Source organism: Puma concolor, chromosome D2 (genome assembly GCF_028749965.1).
Source record: "Puma concolor isolate L17-30 chromosome D2, mPumCon1.1.hap2, whole genome shotgun sequence".
NCBI classification, from domain to species: domain Eukaryota; kingdom Metazoa; phylum Chordata; class Mammalia; order Carnivora; family Felidae; genus Puma; species Puma concolor.
In genome coordinates, this window is record NC_141677.1 from 6,788,016 (window position 1) to 6,808,695 (window position 20,680).

Genomic DNA, 20,680 nt, shown 5'->3' on the forward strand with positions numbered 1-20,680 from the left:
GAGTGCCAAAAAGGAAAGTTTACAAGAAAAAAGATACGTACAGAATATATAAAACATACGAGACCGTATACAGTTGGCCGCTGAACGTGGCTTTGAACCACGCATGTCCACTTATACGTGGATGATTCTCAGTAAGTACAGGACGGTACCAAAAATGCATTTTCTCTCCCTTATGATTTCTTTTCTCTAGCTCACTGTATTGTATGAATACAAAATACATGACATATACAAAATATGTGTCAATCAACTGTTTATGTTACTCGTAAGTCTTCTGGTCAACATTCAGCTGGCAGGAGTTAAGTTCAGGGGAGTCAAAAGTCATATGCAGATTTTCAACCATGTAAGGAGTCGGGGCCCCTTATGGTGTTCGAGGGTCAACGTGTTTTATATTTACATAAAATAGGGATTACAATGTACTATATGTAATGTATTACATATGTGACGTATTAACGTGTAATTATGTATAACATATATAAAATTATATTACATACATGTTACACACATTGCACAAAATATAAAAAGCCATATATTATCTATAACTTACAAGTTCAATAGATCACAATGATATGTATTATTCAGGAAGTCCCAATTTTGGCTTGTTAGTTGGGTTTTTGTTTTTTTCCCAGCAACCATTCACGCAGGCGCTTTGGTAATTATAACGTACTGCCAGGTGCAGACACACGGCGGGGGTGGGGGTGAGGGGGGAGAGGGGTTCTCTACTCAACCGGCTTTCAGGGTGTTTAGCACGCAAGCCTGCCTGCTTTCCAGAGCAGAGCCATGCCCTCACTCTTCAGACCCCGCCCCGCCCCCCTCACACCCCCGACGTCTATGGGCTGACTCCCGAGCCAGTTCTGACAAGAGACATCAGGCACCCACCTCTGATGGAGCACAGCCCAGGCAGGACGGGGAGTAGAACCAACAGCCCAACTGTTCTGGACACCCCAGCAAGACGCTGCGCAGAGCCGTGAACATTTCTAGACAAACTCAGATGTTCCCATCGCAGTGTGCTCATCGAGAAAACAAAGGAGTCGGCAGCAGGGCCAGCAACCCGCTTGTGAGTGACCCTAACGTTGGGGGCGGATTCTCACATCACGGGGAGTCGAGGGAGGGGAAGAAGGCGGAAGGGGCGGACACGGTGCCCGCACAGCCGGCCTCTAGGAGGCCTGCGGTCAAGTGATTTTCTAAGGCCAAGGGGAGTGGGCACACCCGTTACGTGTCGAGCTGTAAAAGATTACTGACCGTTAGAACAAAAGTTTAGGGTAGAAAACAAATCTGCAAGTGAAGCAGAAAACAGTCCCAGCACTGAGTGAATGAGGCCTTGAAGCGCCACGCACCCAGGGCTTTGCTTGCGAAGCAGGCAGGGTGGGTGGTGGGGCCAGAGGGCAGAATAACCACAGAGCGGTCACTTTGGTGGGAGCGTATGGGAACCAGGGACTCACAAAGCTCCAAAGCCAAAGATCAAAAAAAGCTGAGCGATAAAACCCAAAACTCAGCTACTCGGACCCAAAGACCATGTTTGTGAGTCAACTTTACAAGTTGTTTTCTTTTTAACTTTATTTATTTATTTTAGAGCAAGAGTGAGAGTGAATGGGGAGGGGCAGAAAGAGAGAGAGAGAGAGAGAGACAGAGAGAGAGGGTCCCAAGCCGGCTCCACGCTGTCAGCACAGAGCCCAAAGTGGGGCTCGATCCCACGAACCACAAGATCATGACCTGAGTGGAAACCAAGAGTCGGAGGCTTAAGAGACCGAGCCACCCAGACCAGCTGCCCCCACGAGTAAGTCTTTAAACCAAAATGTTTCTTTTGGTTTAAACCAAAAGAAACCAAAATGTTTTTCACTCGATTCCAAATGCGTTCTAAGGTTAAAACACAAAAATTCAAAGAAAAACTTCAAACTCAGGTTCGCTCGAGTGACAGAACCACCTAAAGAATGCAGCTACGTGGCCTCCAAAGGCAATTCTGGGGGGGGCACCCCCAAACGCCCTGTCCCGCCAGCACTGCCACACGGGTTCTTATTCTCCACAGGCATGCGGACGTGACTTGCAGGGACGTGACAACAGAGACAACAACAGCAGGCCACAGTCACGGAATGCCAGGGCCCCGAACCTTAGCGGAGGGACATGTGACTGCGGCGACTCTGGGTAACTTTCCTGGTCCCCATGTCACAGGGGAGGCAGCCAAAGGCTAGGCCGACAGCGTCACAAACCCGGGGAGCAGGGCCCCACGCAGGACGTGTCTGCGCACAGGTGTCTCACCGCCGTATCCACCGCGACCCCGTCTCGCTTCGGCGAAGGAGAGCCGGCCCGCGAGCCCTCTTCACTGCACCTGCGGGTGCTTCCGTCTGCCAGACAGATTTTTGGCGGCGACTGACCTGACTTTTTGCTCACGTTCAGTTGCTTCCTTCATGGAAAATCTAAATCAAAAGCATTTGCTGAAAAGCTCAGACAGACAACGTATCAGGTCTGACTAATACGAAGGCCTGGAGAAGTGAAAGTGAAATACGTCCTCCATGCGACAATAAACTACAACGCCACCGTGCAGTGTCAGAGCACCAAGTCTTCCGAAACGGTGGAGGGAGCGCGCAAAACAGGCAGCGTAAACGGGGTCCATCCAGGCTGGCGCTGGACCACCTTCCAGACACACCCTGAACCCCAGGGATCGGGACACCTTCATCCTTCCCGAAAAGAAATACAAAACGCTTGCCGTTTACTGCCATTCGCGTGTGCATTCTGTTGAAACTACCTACGTCTCCAACTCAAGCCTGGTAAGTAATTTGGTTAAGTTATGAAAGAGAGGAAAAGACAAGCAGAGTGTGGCCCGCCCCGGTGGCTTTCGTCGTTCTAGGGAGAAACCGGTGCATGTTTGCAGTACGGGTACAAGCAAGGAAAGGGGGCCGGCTTTGCGGACAGCACGGCAGCTCGTGTAGGACACACTGACCCAGACCTAGCGGGAAGTGCAGTCACACCACAGGGCCTCCCGGGGCCTCTCTGCACAGGCACGCTTGGAAATCCCCAACGGTGCAGGTGCACAGAGAGAGTGACCCCCCCCAGTGTCCGCCTCCCCCACGGTGCTCTCAACATGTCCTCTCTTTCCGGGTCTCTACAGGCACCGAGTTCACAATGAGGTGCCGGTGTATTCCCTGATGGGGGATTCTGCTGGTTACATGCTGGGCAGGAGCCCAACGATCTCGTTTCTCTTGCTTCTGCTGCAGAAAAAGTTTTCTCACTTAAAAAAATAAAAAATCACCAGACAGCAACAAACACAAGGCATAGCCACTGCAGTAAAATCCGCTGAGATGGGATTTTTACTTCATTTTATTTCATTTTATTTTTGTAGACAGAGAGAGAGAGAGAGAGAGAGAGAGAGCACACGAGTGGTGGAGGGGGCAGGGGGAGGGAGGGAGAGAGAGAGAGAGACGGGGGGAGATAATCTTAAACAGGCTCCACGCTCAGCACAGAGCACGGGGCTCGATCCTATGACCCTGGAATCCTGCATGACCTGAGCTGAAATCAGGAGTCAGACTCTGAGTGGCGCCTGGGTGGCTCAGTCGGCTCAGTGACCGACTTCGGCTCAGGTCGTGATCTCACACTTTGCGGGTTTGAGCCCCATGTTGGGCTCTATGCTGACAGCTCAGGGCCTGTTCGGGATTCTCTCTCCTCTCTGCAGCTCGCATGCTTTCGCTACCAAAATAAATAAACTAAAAAAAAAAAAAAAAGGCAAGATGCTGAACCTTCCAAGCCACCCAGGTGCCCCTGAGATGGGACTTTTTGAAAGCAGATTCTGCTTAGACCCTGCTTAGAACACACGCACTTGCTTCTTATCCCTCACACCCACTAAGAACCTCACCAGGTGTGTATTCCTATCCTCATCTCACAGATAAAAATAACTTCAAACTAATCTTTAACGAAATGTTGCTTCTACCCCGAAGCAGGTGATCCCTGTTCGGCAACAGGCCTGCCCGAGGCTCCCGGGTGGCAGGAGCGTGCACGTGGTCACACGGAGGAGGGCGTTCTGGTTGACCGAGTGAATTCACTCTCACAGAAGGCGGATGTGGAAACGAGGCACATGACACCCGTTCACGGTTTCTAGGGAACCACATGCACGAATCACAACATCGGAGGCCGGCTGGATAAATGACAACACAGGACTCTACGTAGCAGACTCGGTGTTTGTGTCCAAAATAGTTTCAGGAAGAGGAAGAGTGGGTTTAAAAGTTCAGGTCACACCACCGGTTTGGGGACTTCGTTTTCCTTATCACATTTCTCTCCTTGGGTGTAAGCGAACGAAATTTCAAGTTCAAAATGCCAGGCCCCAGGGAAAAAGCAAGAGCGTCCTCCCAGGATCGTTCTCGGCACACAAGCGTGCTCAGCGAGCGCCTCCTCTCTGCCATGAAGCATCTCAGGGGCCCCACGACTTTTAAAAATACAACTGCCACCGAAGGGCGTCCAAGCAAGCAGCTCAACAGGAAGTAATTCTGAGATGACTGGACTGAATTAAACACTCATGGTCCATCCACCTGCACTGTGTGATAGCCCACGGTGGGCGGAGCGCCAATTCAACTCTGACTCTTCCCCGAGACAAGGACACCACCCGCGGTAGTAATTATAGGGCAGCACAGATGTTTTAAGACAACCTTTCTTTGTTTTATTAAGTTCACTGCTTGTAAGCAAACAAATTGCTTAGTCACCGATTCCTCCGGTTTCCCGCCCCCCATTATGAAGAAACTAGTACACGCAGAAATCTCTGGCAAGCTACGACGGTCCCCGCGGGTCCTGCCTTGCCCCGCTATTCCTGCAGGCACCCGCTTCTAGCACTTTCCCAGGGAAGCAATGACAAATGCCGTTCCTCTGTCTGATCTGTGTGTGGCTGCCACGCTAATTATCCCAAAGCACCACTTTTACTGGCTTTTTTTACACTGCCCTCCTGCCAAAGCTGGCCCGGTTTTCAACACCAGCACATCTGGCCCCAACCCAATTTCCTAATACCCTTCCTTTCCAACCCTGCACTCTGGCCACACTCTGCTACTGCCCCCCCAGCCCCAGGCACGCCGCCACTGTCCCACCCTGAAAGGAGCACCTAAGAGACCCTAAGACTGTGCGCCTGGCACAGACCTTTGACCTCTGCCCAACCCCTACACAGACACCCAGCTGTCAGGTCCTGCCCCTCCCCCGTCTCTATCCAAGTAATAAGAGTTCGGAAGACAGAGACGTAGACAGCCCTGTGAGACAGAAATTTCAAAATAAACTCTGGCCGTGGCTCCTTCGGCCACTGGCTGATTCCGGGGCTGGACCAGGAAATACGCAAGATGAGTCCGAAGCATGTCGTGCGGCCAGAAAGAGCCCTGAAGTGCACGTGTGTGCATACCCACACGCCAATGGGAGCCACCCGACAGAGCTGCCGATGCCAGAGCTGGGACAACGTGAGAAACAGAATACATACTACGGTCCTGGAGTATAACCCGAAGTGTAACTCAAACGGCCACGGATCCGTGCTGAGGTAACTGACGGACTGAATGAATGAAGAGGGAGGGTATACAGACCTGTGCAGAAGAATTCAAAATAATTCACGTAGACCCTCTGCCCTCAGGGAGGGGCAACAAAACTCCCTACCCCTCGCGGTGACTTCCTTCCACAGTGTAGCACGCGGCAAGGGAAAAAGAAGTAATTTTACGGTGGAGAAACCTAACAGCCACGGTCTCAGCCAGGCGGGCAATGTCGGTATCGACCCCGAGGGTCACATACTGGACACGACGAACAGGGCGTTTCATTTCTGCGGTCCCCATCATCCTCACAGGAACCCAAAACCCCAATCCAACAGGGGGGAATCATCAGACGAATCCCGGTTGAGAGACAGTCTACAAAACACCTGACCAGCTCTCCTCAAAAGTATCAAGGTCATCAAACACAAATGATGTCCGAGAAGTGACCACGGGCCAACAGCCTTGGAGCCCGAGGAGACCTATGGGACGACCAAATGCAGCGTGGCCTCCTGAACGTGCTGCTGGAACAAAAGAGGGACGTGAGGCGAGCGCTGCGGAAATGTGAATGAAATACGGCTGTAGTAACTGATCATGTGTCAATACTGGGTCACTGGTTACGTGTGGAAGCCGGACGCGGGGAACGCGAGAGCTCCCTGGGCGATCTTCCCAAACTTCGTCTGAATCTAAAACTATTCTAAAATTAAGTTTATTTTAAAAGATTACCCCGGGCTCCTTCATCTCCCTACCCCCCCTCCCCCCACCCCAGGCTGCAGTCCAGAACACCTTCTGTTCCCTCCACTCCTGTATCCTGGGCCTCTGCCCTCCCTAGTCGTTGTATTCCCCGCTCCATCCTCCACACAGGTGCCAGGGGAAGCTTTCGAACACACGAATCTGAAGAGAACACCTTCCCGATCAAAGCCCTTCAAGCAGCTATCTTCATTCCGGAATTTTCAGGCCTTCACCGCACACTGTGAATCTCCTTAAGAGGGATATTTAACACAATAACTCTCAAATCTGTTTGGCTGTGGAATTTTTCCACACTTTCAGCGTCTGGGTCCTGCGGAACAATTAGGAAATTGTTGAAATCAAGCACATTCCTACAAGGTGGACTGAAAGTTCTAATTCCTTCTCTTGGTCACTGTGGTGGGTTGAACAACGCACCCCCAAAGGTTATCCAGCTCCTAATTGCTGCGATATGGGATGCCGCCTCAAATGGCAAAAAAAAAAGGACTTTGTAGGTGTAAATAAGTTAAAGATCTTGAGACGGGGAAATTACCAGGACGGGCCCCAAATGACACCAAAGGTGTCCTTACAAGGAGGAAGCAGAGGATGATCTGATGCCACACTAAGGAAAAGGCAACGTGACCAGAAGGCAGACTGGGGTAGTGAAGCCACAGGCCACGGAATGTGGGCAGAGCCACCACAAACGAGGAACAGCTTCTCTCGGGGAACCCCCACGGGGGGGGGGGGGTGGGCACAGCTCTGCCAAGGCAACAGATTTGGGAGTTCTGGCCTCTAGAACTGAACGAAAACAAAGGTACGTTGTTTAAGCTACCACGTTTGTGGTAACGTGCTACGGCAGCCATGGGAGACTAATACACAGCAGTCGGGGGCACGATGCTCTTTGTGGACGTTACAGTTCCTCAAACGAAGCCCATTCAGCGTGGCCCACAACTGGGTCGCCACCAGCCTCGCCAGCGAGGTTTCATCCTTCGCTTAAGGCAACGCTGCAAGTCGGTGGGTAGGACTGTGGACCTAGGTTAAAGGCCCTGGCTTCCAATGCTGCTCCAATACTCACTACCTTCATGACACGGCCTTGGTCAAGAGGTTTCTCCGCACGGTGACCCAGTTGCCTCACCCGTAAAATGGGACTACAGAGCGGCTTTGTGAATTACAGAAAGCACTTAGTACAGCTCCTGACCCATAATAAGCATTTGCTACATCAAAACCACTATTATTGCTATTTAGAGGCCAAAAAAAAAAAAAAAAAAAATCCACTTTCACCAGAAGCCCAATGTCCTCTCTTTCACTCTCAGTTTGACAAACTACATGTCTTTAACCCAATTTCTAGCTTAGGACGTTTGAAAATCATCTCGGCAAAGGTAAGGCAGGTGGAAATGTTCCAGCTTGCCCCTCTGAGTCACAGCTTTTGGGTATCTGACTTGATAAATCATGACAAGGAATGACTCCAGGACACGTGCCCAATGTCAGGCACTCACGTCCCATTGCTCGTCCAAATGCCTAAAGCCAGTGTTCTCGTGCGGGTGATCTGTATCGGTCAGGCCCACAAAGGCCCATTTTCTTAAGTTATTAAGAAATAATAATTCACTGATCTTCCTCTCAATGTCTGGTTATGCTCTGAGCAGCAGATACGGTCACTCTGTGGCCCCAGCACGGCAACAGAACGAGGCACCTGAAAACAGCAGAGACAACAGGTCTTGGCTTGATGAATGCAAGTCCTCCCAGGGCGTCTCCGGCCTCCTGGCCCCTCATCTACCACCGCTCCCCACGGGTCACCAGAGCACCCACCGCCTGCCGCACAGCCAGCCTACTTGGGTACAACCTGTCTGATCACAAATGCTGGGTCACCACTGCTCACAAGGCGCTTAGACTCAGAGCTCTGACTCCTACAGCCTTTAAGAGGCTTCTAGTAAAACAGAGGTAGCCCTAGGAAAGTTAGTATTTTATTCCTTTATTGACAACATACTTCATTGGCCATTAGTCTAAAAGAGCCAAAGGTGCAGCGGACATAAGAATACACAAGGATTTAGGGGCACCTGAGCGGCTCAGTCGGTTAGGCGTCCCGACTCTTGGTTTCAGCTTGGGTCATGATCTCACAGTTCGTGGGTTCGAGCCCTGCACCGGGCTCTGACAGCTCAGAGCCTGGAGGCTGCTTGGGATTCTCTTTCTCCCTCTCCCACTGCCCCTCCCCTGCTCACGCACATGCACATAGGCACTCTCCCTCGGTGTCTCTCAAAAATAAACAAACATTAAAAAAAAAGTTTCTTAAGAAAGGTGTGGCAGGGGGGCGCCTGGGTGGCTCAGTCGGTTAAGCATCCGACTTCGGCTCAGGTCACGATCTCAAGGGTCATGAGTTCGAGCCCCGTGTCGGGCTCTGTGCTGACGGCTCGGAGCCGGGAGCCTGCTTCCCGTTCTGTGTCTCCCTGTGTCTCTGCCCCTGCCCCGCTCAGGCTCTATCTCTCTCTGTCAAAAATGAATAAACACTTAAAAAATGTTAAAACATAAAAAGTGTGGCTGAATAACCGAATCTATATATTCCCTAGAATCCTGGTGAAGCAGGATGAACCATGAAGCCCAGTATTCGCAAAAGACACCACCAGACACCCAGAAGAAAAAGGATCCAGTGGAGGAAGCCACCTTAACTCGTGGGGGCGCTCCCAGGTAGTGAGGGTCCCCTCTAACACAGCATAAGGGGCAGAGGACAGATGGACAGAGATCTCCCTCACTTTGGCAGGATGCACAACAAGAGTTGCCAGGTCACGTGAGGCACGGATGAAAACAGAGTGAGGTCCACACAAACATCAAACGTCCCACCCCGCCTCACCCCTACACGCCAGTCCACACCGGTCTGGAAGACGCGGTGACAAAGCGGCAGCAAAGGCCAGGAGGCGGCCGGCAGAGACCAGCCATGGAGCCTCCACAGAAGAGCAGAGACCCAGCAGGAAGCTCAGAGCGTGGCCGGTGGGAGTGACCACGGCCCCCGCGGTCCAGCCCCGGGCACGGGGGGCCGTCAAGGCAGGAGTCACGTGAACAAGTTACAGTGGAAAGCACGCCAATCAGGGGGCTGTGGAAGGCACAAAGTAAGTCCCACACGTCTGGCCACACACAGGAAAGAGGGAAGGCCGCTCGCCTGGCAGTGACACACGCTCGGTTACCCAGCACACACGTCAGTCAACACACACGGCCAGCCCAGCCCGTGCGCCAATTGGGGAAAGACCTTCCCGGGACACACAGAGGGCTCCCTGAGGACGCTGCTTCGGAACAGCAAGCTTAAGCTACTGAAACCTTTAATGTTAGGGATTTTTTAACAAAAAACATCCTTGATTTTTAAGTTTTAACATAGAGGTCATAAACCCAAATGCCACTGAAGCCGGCGGGCATGGGAGAAAAATGGTGACAGCTGGGGTCTGAAAACCCAGAGGGTACATGCCCCGTCCAGGAGGACGGCCACCCCTCAGCCCTAGCTGACGGCGGCCACGGGGAGCAGGGCCACGGCAGCCCCTGGACAGACGGGACCCTCAGCTGGTTCCAGGGCTGCCCCCAGCACAGCCCAGTCAGAGCATCACAAAACCACTGAGCGCCTGGCTGCTTTGCTTCTGGGATGATAAAAGTCCTATAACTGCACAAAATTTAGCTCCAAGGAGTATAACTTAATTAAGAAGTGAAATCCTTCCCTTCTACCTCCCCTGATTGTTACCAGATTAGATCACTATGTATCCTTTTTCTAGACACACAAAATGTTCCACGAGTTGCTTTTTTCACTCAACAATATGTTAGAGACCTCCTTCCCCCACAGTACATTCAGATCGGCTGTTTGGTTTCTGGGGGGGGGGGAGGGGGGGGGGCGGGTTGTGGCCAAATGGGAGAGTTAGCATACAAAATCTCAATGGTGGGAGATGATGAGAGAGCTCCCGGCCAACCCCTGTCACTCGACGGATGGGGTCCGGGGAGGTCCTGGACACCTCCAGCCACACAGGAAAGAAGCCAGCCCCTCCCGGGGGGCCGGCCCCTGCACCTGTCACCAGCACCACACCACGTTTGCTTTCCAGAAGAGCTGAGCTAAATAAAAGGCAAAGCTTCCCACGTGGCAGGGGAGAAGGGAGATAAAATTATCTTAGAGCAAAGCAATGGACTGTAATCAGTAAAGAACCTCACACCTATCAACTCTGTGGGTTTTTTTAGTCAGCAAATATCCAGAATCACTCAATGATGAACTCGAAACTCATCCAGTTTACTAAATTAGAACTCACTCCACAGTCACAGTCTACCTATTCCCACAGCATTCTGGACGGAAGTGGAGGTAACTCAGATTTTCATGAAGTCCACCACCCTCCTGACTCAAGGCCTGAAAGAAATAGGGCAGGCCTGGGCTCCCAAGTAAGCCGCTCACCTGGACAACGCCAGCCACCAGGGGAAGAAAGGATCGACGCCTCGGCTGCAGAGACCATCCTTATAAAAGGACACACATATGCAAAGGAAGAACCATAAACTTCATATTTAAACTATGAATTCTGTTAGTGACTCAAGGTGCTGAAAAGCTAATTAAGTATTCAGACCTTCAGAAACTCCGGCCTGGCTCCCAGACACAGAAAAATCTATCTAAAGATATAAACTCCCTAGAGGCCAAAGCCTCCCTGCAGCTAGCTTTCGAAACATTTTAGGAAACTTGACCTCAAATCAAACTCGGCATTTCAGCAAGGGTCACTTAGAGCCTTTGAGAAACTGTATTTCAGATGAACAGAAATTACAGAAGGTGTTCTCTTATTCTGTTAATATAATTGCTTTATGAGAGAAATATTTAAGTGTTTGGTTTTTTCTGGTATTCTTCATCTCAGCTAAATGGGAAGACCATCTACCTACTGCTAAGCTAGACATGGAATATTCCAGATTGCTTTCCTTCTCCTTCCCTTCCAATCTCAAGTGAGATCCATCAGGAGTACAACCTAGCCGCCCTGTCTCTTGAGCCCCTTTCTGCCTCCAAGCCCTTGGTTAGGTTCTCAGCAAACCTCAGAGAGACCACAGCAATCACCTGGATTCATCCTCTGTCACCAATCCTTCCCCTCCCCCACCCATTCCCCACCAAACCCCCGGAGGCATCTCAGTCACTCACTCCACAAATACTTCCAGAGCCCTTGTTAGATAGGCACCAGGCACTGTTCAGGCACTGAGGACAAAGCGGGTGCACAACCGGGTCCCTGCCCCCAGGATCAGCCCGGTGGTCCCAGTGCAGCCCGCTCTACTGAAGGGGTCAGCCAAGGTCTCGTTCCCACAGGGATGTGTGAGCATGTTCTCAGGGAGGGGAGGGGACAAACATGTCAGGGGAAGAGTGTTCTGGGCGGGGAGGCCAGCAGGTGCAGCCCGGGAGCGCATGCCTGTGCATCTGAGGACAGGGAGGGGGAACAGAGTGGCCCCCGTACAGTGAGCAGAGGGACACTCTCCCAGGTGCAACCAGAGAAGGTGGACACACAGGGCTGCACGGCCCACAGCGACCGCAGGGAGCTTGTTGTGAGTGAAATGATTTCTATGCCCTACCTCCTTCCCAGAACTTCCTGGGAAATTTACAGATCGTCAGTATCCTGAGAAAAATCAGTGGAGAAATAAGAGGAAGGTATTCTAGTTCTCCTACTTGCTTAGCAATAGACACAGAATCCACTCAACAGCAAGTGCGAAGCAAGCGTAGGAAATGCTGAGGCGCGGAGGTGAAGGTGAAGACCGACATTTCCGTGAACTGGCCCAGGAGCGTGTGCGAGAGAAGCTACCCCAGTCCAACCACTCAGACTCGTCTGCACCTGACACCACGTTCCAGATGTGTGTTCAGAGTCCTGCCTGCTGCCACTGCCGAGTCACTCTCGCAAATAAAGTCAGTATTGATAACCTATACAGACCACACTCAAAACAAATCCCGTTCTACGTGGTGCCGTTAATCTTGCTAGAAGATCCGAACGCCAACATTGTTCAAATACTGCCCAATAATGTTCAGAAGTGTTTCCCAGTGTTTGAATATTCCATACAAATGGGTCTCTGTAAATAATGGTAAGCATGGTATTTCTCATTAAGCATTTTTTTTAGATATCCATACCAATGAGTAAAGAGTGGCAAGAATGCTGGAAATTTTTAAGAAAGATAAAGTAAATCCATTAGCCTGTTTTGCTAGACCTGATTTAAATGTTGTAGAAAAGTGTTTAAAAAAAAGAACATTTTGAAGAGGAAAATGTCCTTTAACCGAAGAAACGCAAAGAAAAGATGCCAATGTCGTAGAAATCACACCTTGATCTAAAATCCAAACTAGCAAGACAAAACAAAACAAAAACAATTCAACAGGAAAACCAAATGAAGGCAACCAGAAAAATAATTTCACTGTTACAAGGGGAAATGAGTTTCTGTGAGCTCAGGGAGCCCAAATCTTTTCTAACAGGCAGTAAGCAGGCCCGCCCATTGCTCCTGAGATGCGATCTTTATCCTCCAAGGCTATTTGCTGCACAAATAACGGAAATCGGTGCCTGTGCTCACCAGAGAACCCACAGGGAACTTCATCCTGATCACGGGCAACCGACAAAGGGCAAGACAGAGGGAGGCAGAGTGTGGAAGTTGGTGGCTTTCAAGGTCACAGAAGTCATCAGCCTAGACTTACTAACTGCCAGATAGCACTCCTGCCCATCAACTTGAGGGATCGCCCATCCAATCCTCACGGCCACGCTGAGAGACAGGTGTACTGTTATTACCTCCTCCCATCTTGAAAACGAAGAAACTGAGGCACAGAGAAATTAAGCCACTTGTCATACAGCTACTAAGCGCTGGAGCCAGATTCAAACCCAGACTCTGGCTCCAGATCCACACTGGCGGCCACCGCAGTTTCCTGCCCCGTGCTTCTTCAACCGGACCCAAGGACTTCAGAGCATGACGGGCAGGTTTTTTTAATATTTATTCATTTTTGAGACAGAGAACAAGCGAGGGAGGGGCAAAGTGAGGGGGAAAGAGGATCCGAAGCTGGCTTTGCACTGACAGCAGAGAGCCCGACGTGGGGATCGAACTCATGAACTGTGAGATCATGATCTGAGCCAAGGTCAGATGCTTAACTAACTGAGCCACCCAGGCACCTAAACTGGCAATTTTTATGAACTAATGGTTCCATGAGTTCCCAATAACATCATCGTTATTATTACCGTTTATCTGCTTCTTTTTTAAATTATAAGAACATTTTATTAAAAGGTGCACATAAGCTTTCACTGCCATGTGCTAATAAGTCGAATTCCCATGCTGAAAGCTTCTCCATCAATTTCATAAAAAATAAACAAGTGACTCCAGGCTGCTTACATCGCATACCTGAAAGAGCCCAGGTAAACAACTTGGAATGAGCCAAACACCATGATGGAAAATGTCTTCTGGCATCTTCTCCTGACTAATTGGAGAACTGGAATCTGTCACCGTTCAGGCACATGAAATTCTAAGGACTTGGACCTACAACAGTCACTGCTTTGGTGTAAGTACATATTGGTGAGAAACTCTCACTGCCCCCGCCGCTCCCTTCAGGCAGCACCTGGAGAAGAGAATTCTGGCCGGAAAGAGACCGCGGTGCCGAGGGAGGAGGGAAAACACGCCGCAGGATGAACACCACACGCCAAGGACTTGTTACTACAACCCTAAGGGTTGGACAAAGACCCCGCATCCTGTTTTAGTCGCCACACATGGCCTTTTGCTCCTCCAAGCAGCATGGGTCTCCAAACCCGCCTCCCCATACCCACACCGCCCGCCCGGTCCTGCCAAGCACCCAGCCGGGCTGTGGCGCCAATGCCCGGGCGGTCACCCCCCTCTTGGGTGGGCTGCCACACCTGCCACCCCACACGCAAAGGCCGTCACCGACAAGGGACACCCAGGCTGCCTCGGCAGTGGCAGAGAAAGAGGAAGCGCTGAATACCTCGGCCTGGCTCTGGATGTGGAAGATCTAGGAGACAGGTAGGTGCTAGACTAAAGCCCAGAGAAGGTAAGGAACCCGTCCAAGGTCACACAGGACCGTCTGCGCGTAGACCGCTGCCCCATCCTCACCGTCTGTTGTCATCAGATTTTAGCGGGTCTTCTCCCCAGGCTGAGCTGCCCAAAGAGCACAGGACGGATTTTCACCAGCAGGAGAATGAGACTTCGTGTACTGAGCTCTGTGTAGACGCCACAGCCCGGAGCGGGTGCTGACGAGGCACATAGGAGCACGAATGGAAACCGTGCACGGCACACCGCTGGGACGTGCCTAAAATCAAAATCCATTCTCTCCTGGGGCGCCCGGCTGGCTCAGCCGGTAGAGCGTGTGACTCTTGATCTCGGGGTTGTGAGTTTGAGGTGGAGACGCTGCTTCAAAAGAAAATCTTTGAGACAAATCCATTCTCTGCTATGCAAAACTGTAAGAAATTTCAAGTGACTGTGTAAACAGGAAGAAGCATCTGACGCCTCGTCTCGAAACAGGGGAAGCTGCTGAAGCAGAAAGGAAGGAGAGCAGGGCCCAGCAAGAACGCGGCCCCTCGGCGGGACTTGCAGGCTTTCCTCCAGTGCGTTATGAGCACGTGCATTCATACGCGGGCACATCCACGTGTGTGTGTGCATCGTCTTACGGTTTTTCTTCCTGACCCTAGCAACACAGCCGCCAGGTCTCCATGCCAGCAGGGAGGGGGGATCGGCAGCGGGAGTCCGCACGTCCTGTCCACACGTCCCCGGCAGCCTGGGCCTCCGGGCGACAGACCGGCCACGACGACCCTAAGAGCACCGCACCCTCGGCAGAGCGATTCCACTCCTCCGACACGATGCGGTCATTTCGGGGCATGGCCTTCCGCTCGTGTCTCGTTATTCACCTTAGGATTCCAGAAGAGTCTCCCAGCACGGAGGATAAGCAGCGGTCCGTCATTTCAGTGCTCGTACCGGGCGGACGTAACGTTTTAAATCCAGAGTGTCTTAAGGACCAGTTCACCGGTCCAGTCAACCGGGATAAAAGAAAACAAGGACTGGAAAGGCCTGCTTTCTGAAGCTTCAACCAGTTACACGACCTCAGGCAAATCGAGGTCTCCCAGGGTCTGCCTTTCCACCTGTGATACGGCAGGTGCGTGTTCACTGGGCACCAGTCAAGCATCCTACACACACCGACTCACCGTGACCCTGCGACCACAGCCGTCACCAGCCCCATCGCACAGCGGAGGAAACCGAGGCACAAAGTCACTCACCCGGCAGGAAACGGCACAGTGAGAATACAACACAGGCCGGCTGGGTCCAGCACGCCGCAGGATCACAGGGTTTGTGGGATTCCTTCCAGCGTGACCCTCGGCAATGCCGGGATTCTAGGAATAAGCTGTGCTTCGTCCAGCTTTTTGGCGTTGCTCAGTACCCTTCACAGATAACAAAGCCCTGATCTCCCAACACTGAAAGATTTAGTGTGGACACCAAAATCATGGCCTTTTTTTTTTTTTAACGTTTATTTATATTTGAGACAGAGAGAGACAGAGCATGAACGGGGGAGGGTCAGAGAGAGAGGGAGACACAGAATCTGAAACAGGCTCCAGGCTCCGAGCTGTCAGCACAGAGCCCGACGCAGGGCTCGAACCCACGGACTGTGAGATCATGACCTGAGCCGAAGTCGGCCGCCCAACAGACTGAGCCACCCAGGCGAAATCACGGCCTTTAATAAGAAAAAAAAGGTCAACCTAAAATGAATGAAAAATACACGTGGCGTTTCAAGCGCTTCTTGACCGCCCCACTCTCGGCCGATGTAGGAAGAGCTAAGTCATTGGAGGAACTGAAAGGTGGATGGATGGATGCAAGACAGAGACAGGTTTTGCTTCTGGAAAAACTGAGACTGGAAATACGTCCACAGCCGGTTTCTGGCACCCTAGCTGGTCTCCACTAATGTCTGACGAACCCTCCCCCATCACGGAGGATCCAGACAGAACCAGGAGAGAGAGCCTGCACGGAGCCACCAAGGGAGCACATCTTCATCTGGGGGCAGAACATTTCCCCGAAAAGACGAGTTAAAATCTGAGACTCTTGCACAGGGAGTGTGAAAAACACCCTAGTCCACGTGCATTTCTTTTTTCGGAGCAACAAGTCTGAGGCCCGCGCTCTCTTCTTTCAAAGTCCCAGTCTCTCCCCAACCCAACTACCCTCGCCCAAATGCCTGCATGAAACGACCACTTTCTAGATCAGAGATTCTAGGACCCGGCTGTGCACAAACTTGAGCCGTCTCATTAAAATGCAGATTTCTGGCCTCTGCACCCCTAGGTGACGGTTCAGTGGGTCTGGTATGAGGCTCAGGAAGCTAGGTGTCTGATAAACACCATCACCTACATACACAGCTGCTTGCACATGTGCACACACGTCCCACCACGGCCCCGAGCCCCTCCCCCTCTCGTCTGCACAGGTGGCTGCAGACCATGCCTGACAAACACAGGGCGCACAGGCCGCAAGAGCAAAATCACAGCCTAAATGAGGTCTCCATATTGCCTAGGAGATGGCAGGGGCGGGGGGGGGGGGGGGACTTCTCCGCCCCCTTCCTTGTGCGTCCATCGCGATTCCCAGCGCTCCACCCTCAGAACAGACCGCCCTGCTCTCACCAGTCACTGCCAAGGCCCGTGTTAGGGGGGCTCCAGCTCTCCCTGTGCCCGGGAAGCCTCGGCAGCTTCGGCCAGTCCCTCCCGGCATCAGAGTGGCAATCCCGCGGGGCAGGTGGGGCCCCTGATCATCGCTGCACCTGAACCCCTCGTTCTCCATCCCTGTCCAGCCACATGCCCACGCCGCACCCGCAGGAAGGCCGGGCAGGCCGGTGGCCGCTGAAATGAGCCCCTAATTCGGTGAAACAAGGTTCTACACCATAGCGGAAACGAACTTCTACAAAACACCGTGACACTGAAAACCAACTTCAATCCTCTTGCGTGAGAGGCTCTTTTTACAGACCTGGCCTCCTATGCAATCAGTCCCACAGTTACTGGGGTTTCGGTTACCAGGACCCGTGGGCGCAAGGTTTCCGATTACTCTCAGGTACGATCCGGCACAGAGGTGCTGACAGGTGCCACAGGCAGCAGTGAGGCCGGCTCCCAGCACTCCCGGGCCAGCCCCGACACTGCACCTGCCGGGAGAGGACCATAGGAGGCCAAGGGGCCCTCCTGGAAGACAAGCAGGTGCCACCCAGAGCCCTGTGAGACCCCAGGCCTCAGGCCAAGTGCAATAACCTTCGGTCCAACTGGACATCGAAGCGCAGGACACAAGCCCCTTGCACCCACACACATTCCTGTTCCGGTCACATACGTTTACAGCAGCCGGGAGAGCACGTCAGAACGCTGGCTTTCCTGATCCAGGAAACGGGACGCAGATAGAGACCCACAGGGCAGGGCCGGGGGGTGGGTGGGGACAGAAAACACACACGACAAGGAAGTGACCAGTGTGTGAGTCGGGGCTGTGCTCACTTTTGGGGGGAAGGGAGAGGGTCAAAGGGGAGAAGGGCACAAGTGCCTCTAGAGGGCTGGAAAATGTCTATACTGCTTACCCTGGGTGGTGGTGACCTGTATTTACCTGGTGGTGGTGGATTTTTGCTTGGCATACTTTAATTAAACCGTTCCATTTTTCTAGAAGTCTGAGTCTGACTTTACGGCAAGCCCAGTGCCCTAGCTTTTACTGTTGGGGCCTCACATCCCTGACAGCCACTGGGCCGACCAGAACGTGGCACCATCAGAACCTCGCGATGATCCCCCGGGGTGGCCACACACCCAGGAAGAGTCACTGCTCTGCAGGGCTCTCAACATCCTGCAAGTCGAACGCAGTGCTGGCCAGGACGCCACTTAATGAACAAGAGCACACCGGGGACCGGGAGTCAGGTGCCGTTAGCGGATTACGATAAAAGAAGGTTCTACTCCTTGCAAAAATGCCACAAAGTAGCAGCGAACGAGCACAGATAAGCAGATCACTAAAACAGGCTCCTACACTCAGGCCTGGCCCTGAGTGCCCTTTCCCGCGGGCGCCCCCCTCCTGTCCCCGGCCGGCTGCACCTTCCGCCCACCCCCGGGCACCTCGCTCATGACGGGCGTGGGAAGGGGTTAGCATAAGCCATTTTCTTCTCTTCCTAGACAGACTTGCAATGGTTTTTGCCTTTTACAGTTACCTTTCTGCCAGCTTTCTAGCAAACGAGCAAGGTGCTCATATATCGTCGCCTACCCTTTTCTGCTCTCCAAAAGAAGCACCGAAGGGCAGAAACTGTTACTCAAGTCAGTATCCCCAAGGCTTAGGACAATGACTGGCACACAGCAGACATCCAGAGGTATGTGCTAAGTGCACAAAAACAAAACTCATTCTCTAAAAACTACACCAGAGGAAGACGCTTGTATAAAACCCATACACGTGGCTCAGTCGGTTAAGCGTCCGGCTTCAGCTCAGGTCATGATCTCATAGGCAGTGGGTTCGAGCCCCACGTTGGGCTCTGTGCTGACAGCTGGGAACCTGGAGCCTGCTTCCGATTCTGCGTCTCCCCTCTCTGCCCCTTCCCCACTCATACTCTGTCTCTCTCAAAAATAAATAAACATTCTTAAAAAAAATTTTTTTTAACTCCCTATGTATCTGAAACCACCTTCGAGGACACTGAGGAATCCTGCTACAGCAAAGCAGATCACAGTGTCACCTGCCACAGGGCAGTGCCACGTGCTGCCTTCCACCACGTCTGCTTGGAACTGAGAAGGAAGCCACACACTTCGGGCTGGATTTGGGGAACGGATCCCCGCATGCTGCCAATGAGGTTACACGAAAGACACGTCTGGATAAGAAGGGGTTAAGGGCATGCGTTTGCGAGTCAGGCATGAACGGGTTAAAATCTCAACTCTACCATGACCCAAGCGAGGAACTCCATGTCTGGGAACGCCTCGTTCTGCCACAGGCGCCACATCCCAGGAATGGCGTGCCGTGTGGCTCCCGGGCCTCCGGCTGGCTGCGGCGAGCGTCTTCTTCCTCGGGGCGGGATGCGCGAGTTGACCCACAGGGGTGTCCCGCACCTCGTCTCCGCGTTCCAGTGTCCTCCCCCACGGCTGGGCTGAGCACCAGTGGCCCGCGAGCCGGAGGAAGCCGTGTGGGCACACTCAGATGCCCCCACCTGGCAGTCTGAGTCCGGAGGGAGTGGCACAGAGGGGCAGGGACGGAGAAGAACACCGCCAAGGGGCATGGGGGGAGCTACATCCAGGGCCTGGCTGGCACCAGCAGGTGCATCCCGACCGGGGCGTCTACGGCACGGCAGTGGCTTGCTCGCCCCACCGCACGGCGTTTGCTACGGCTCCGATGACCCAGTCTCCTTTGACAACGGCTGGATGTTCTTATCTGTAACCAACACCACGTGGACCGAGGCTGGGAAGTTCTGACAACCTTTGGCTTTCAGACGTGCAAGAGGAAGACAAAAGTAAGAAGCTAATAAACATCAAAAGAAGCGAAATCCGAGAAGCGACCGCTCGGGAAACGAGACAGAGCTGAGATTGACACGGCAAAAGCTGAGATTGACCGTGTGTGTGCCTCCGCGGCTTTTACCCTAACCTCTGTGACGGCGCCTCCGTTTCTGAAAACACACGCTCGCTCTATCACATCCAGAACACAGATCGATTTCCTTCGTGTTATCCTGTTCTCCGATTTCTCTGGGATTCACGGGAACCAGAAGACTGTGGATTATTAAACTCCTTCACGTTCCGTGCAGTGAACAAATCCTTGTTAAAGGTCTGCTGTGCGCAGGGCACACAGCAGCGCACCTGCAGCCGAAGTCATTACAAACGCGGGCAGCACAATCCACATCCACCTGATGCACTTGTGATCCATGCTTGAAACCTTTATTGTGATTTGTTTTTTGTTAAAGTTTATTTCTTCCTTTCAAGGGGGGAAGGGGCAGAGAGAGACAGCAGGTCCCACGCTGTCAGCACAGAGCCGGACATGGGGCTCGACCCCACAAAACGTGAGATCATGACCTGAACTGAAGCCAAGAGTCAGATGTTCAACCAACTGAGCCACCCAGGCACCCCCTGAAAACTTCATTTTTAAATGTACAACACCCAGGAGAGTACTCTGGGTTCTACACGGTATATTCTGCTAACACACACACACACACACACACACACAAAGGTGCAGGCAGATGGTCTGCAAGCCAGAGGCAACCACAGACGGGGTCTGCTTGGCCCACATGGCGCTGGTGTCATTTAAGGCTTTCCGTCGGTTACTCAAAACTCCAGATTTCGGGGCGCCTGGGTGGCGCAGTCGGTTAAGCCTCCGACTTCAGCCAGGTCACGATCTCGCGGTCCGTGAGTTCGAGCCCCGCGTCGGGCTCTGGGCTGACGGCTCAGAGCCTGGAGCCTGTTTCCGATTCTGCATCTCCCTCTCTCTCTGCCCCTCCCCCGTTCATGCTCTGGCTCTCTCTGTCCCAAAAATAAATAAACGTTGAAAAAAAATAAAATAAGTTAAAAAAAAAAAAAAAAAAA

At 52.4% G+C, this 20,680-nt stretch overlaps 1 protein-coding gene and 1 long non-coding RNA gene across 6 annotated transcripts in view; one reads left to right on the top strand and one right to left on the bottom strand.

Annotated features, from left to right (window-relative positions):
• Positions 1 to 20,680, bottom strand: part of SGMS1 (sphingomyelin synthase 1) — a 286,818-nt gene that overhangs the window by 217,086 nt on the left and 49,052 nt on the right. The gene's annotated exons all lie outside the window — the stretch shown is intronic.
• On the top strand, positions 716 to 11,358 carry LOC147575748 (uncharacterized). Its single transcript, XR_015241513.1, has 4 exons — positions 716 to 1,054; positions 1,571 to 1,774; positions 2,167 to 2,762; positions 8,762 to 11,358. It is a non-coding gene; the product is annotated as an uncharacterized LOC147575748 (long non-coding RNA).